The sequence below is a fragment of the Vombatus ursinus genome, unplaced genomic scaffold (genome assembly GCF_900497805.2).
Source record: "Vombatus ursinus unplaced genomic scaffold, bare-nosed wombat genome assembly UNPS02011014.1, whole genome shotgun sequence".
Taxonomy (NCBI): Eukaryota; Metazoa; Chordata; class Mammalia; order Diprotodontia; family Vombatidae; genus Vombatus; species Vombatus ursinus.
In genome coordinates, this window is record NW_020950792.1 from 2,242,749 (window position 1) to 2,245,698 (window position 2,950).

Below are 2,950 nucleotides of genomic sequence, written 5' to 3' on the forward strand. Positions count from 1 at the left end.
TATATTCTGAAATACAGAATCTTAGAGCCAGAAAGTATGTTAGAAATCAGTGATTGACAGTGTGGTATGGTAGATAGAGTGCTGGACTTGGCGTCAGGAAGACTTGGGTTCAAATTCTGCCTTAGACACTAACTGAATGACCCTGAACCAATGACTTGACCTCTTTGGGACCCAGTTTCCTCATCTGTAAAATTAGGAAGTTGGACTTGATGCTCTCTGAGGTCCCTTCCAGCTCTAAATCTCTGATTCTGATTTTTTTTTCTCAAGAGAATGAGATACAACCTGAAATTTCTTCTTCTTCTCCTCCTTCTCCTTCTCCTCCTCCTCCTCCCCCTTCTTCTTCTTCGTCTATGGTCCAAAATGTGAATTATCTTTTTGAAGCTGCCATATTCACCCATTCATCTCCTTCAGCATCCCAAAGATTAAGCATACGTCCTGCTCAGCTATGTAATGAAGTGCCAGACATGCTAGATCACTGACTTCATGGGAAAGCTGGCTGTAAAACTAAACGTGTGACGCTGGGCTCTAGCTTCATTCCCTTGCAGGTCACCATCTTCATCATGGAGCGCAGTAGGCTGAGCAATCTGTAAGTCCTGCTCATTCTGTGCTGCCGGTGCTGGGTCCATGACAACCTCTGGAGGTGCAGAAGCGGAAACAGCAACAGTCTCCAAATTAAGGTCCCTAGTAAGTTTTCTGGCCAAAGGAAGGCCTTCTCAAAGTTGCGGTTATTTTTGGCTCCACACTATTGAAGATCCTTCTTCCTGTGGAAGGCAGTTGATTTCATCTTGACCTCTCGGTCCTTAATATCCACTTTGTTGTCACACAACAGTATAGGGACATTTTCACATACTCATACCAGATCTCTATACCAGTTAAGTACATTCTTCTAAGTAACTCTTGATGTTACACCAAACAGTGTAATGGTGCACTGAACTTCAATGTAATAACTGCCTCTCAGACCACCAAATTTCTCTTGCCAACTGCATCCTATACGTTGAATTTAATAGGACCTCTGTTAAGATGGAATGTGAGAGGTTGGACCTCAGCACCCAAAGTGGCTACATACTTTTCAAATTTACCAGTCAAGTGACGTTTTACAAAGGTGGTTTTTTTCTAGTATCTCTATCACCGACCTATACAAGTTTGAATTGCACTTGGGGTTCTCCTTGGGTGGCTATTGTGGTTGTTCTTTCAGAAGGGTCTCTGTCTCCACCTGACTAAATGATCATAACCCCAAATTTCTTTTTATATATTCCAATCCTGTCTCTGATAAATACTGGCAATGTGACCATGTACAAATCATTTAAATTCCTGGTGCCCCAGGCAATTCTCTAGGACTATAAGTAACAGATGAGTTGCCAAGTTTCATTGCTGGAGGGAGTTTACAAGCAAAAGAGCTCCTTACATCAATGAAATAATAAGTCTAAACCTCTTCCCCCTAAAAATATCCCTCTGCAGTTTAGAAGGGGATACATGCAAAATGAGTAACAACGACAGCTAACTTTTTGTAGCACTTCACAAACATTATCTTACTTGATCCTCATAACAAGGTGGTAAATATCGCAGGAATTATCTTTACTTCTTTATAGACTAGGAAAAGGAAACTCAGAGAATTTAAATAACTTGCTTGTAGTCACACAGCAAGTAAGCTTCAGAGGCAGGATTCAAACCTGAATCTTTCCTACTATACCACGCTGATACTGGGAAGATGGTAGAACAGATATATCACAGATCACCAAACTAATTCTAAAAATAACCCATAGATACATCTGTGTCTACAATAAAGGAAAGGATAATCTAATCCATTATGGATTAGTTTGTTTGCTTTTTCCACAGGAGGCATAAGTATCAAAAATTCCTACAACTTTGAGGAGTGTGGACACTATATTGAATAACAAATACAAGAAAGACAATAGGTTAATTCTATGGTATCCATAGTTGGTGAGAAGTTCACCAATATCTTTAAAGTAACTAATGAAATCCGCCCCCCAGTCTCTACCCCCTTTATTAAAAATTTTTTTTAACATTTTTAGTTAAAATTTTGAGTTCCAAATTCTATCCCTCCTTCTCCAACCCTTCCCTTAGATGGTAAGCAATCAGATATAGGTTATACATGTGCAATCATATAAAATGTTTCCATATTACTCATTTTGTATAAGACTCAAAAGAAAAAAGAAAAGAAGTGAAAAATAGAATACTTCAGTCTGCATTCAGTCAATATCAGTTTTTTCTCTGGTATGCTTCATCATTAGTCCTTTGGGATTGTCTTGGATCATTGTATTGCTGAGAATAGCTAAGTCACTCACAATTCTTCAAAGGACAATGTTGCTGTTCCTGTGTACAACGTTTTCCTGATTCTGTTCACTTTACTATGCATCAGTTCATGTAAGTTTTTCCAGGTTTTCCTGAAATCATTCTGCTTATCATTTCTTATAGTACAATAATATTATATTACAACCTCGTACCACAGCTTGTTTAGCCATTCCGCAATTAATAGGCATCCCTTTGATTTTCAATTCTTATCCATCACAAAAAGAGCTGCTATAAAAATTTTTTGTACAAATAGGTCCTTTTCCTTTTTTAAAAAATTTCTTTGGGATATGGACCTACCAGTGGTATTGCTGGATCAAAGGGTATGCACAGTTTTATAGCCCTTTGGGCATAGTAGCAAATTGCTCTCTAGAATGGTTGGATCAGTTCACAACTCCAACAGTGCCTAATAAGATCTTTTATATGAACATTTGAAGTATAATCTGTACCACCATCTAGATTCCTTAATTATAGTGTTCAAAGGAGTAAATATTAAGATGCTATAACTGTCTCCCAAAAATTTGCTTTGGGGATAAAACTTTTAATACTTGATCTTAGTCCCAAGGCAATTGGGGTGTGTGTGTGTGTGTGTGTGTGTGTGTGTGTGTGTGTGTGTGTGTGTGTGTGTGTGTGTGTGTGT

At 38.4% G+C, this 2,950-nt stretch overlaps 1 pseudogene; it reads right to left on the reverse strand.

Annotated features, from left to right (window-relative positions):
- Nucleotides 1–467: 467 nt before the first annotated feature.
- LOC114038414 overlaps nt 468–2,950 on the reverse strand; it is a 31,674-nt pseudogene continuing 29,191 nt past the window's right edge.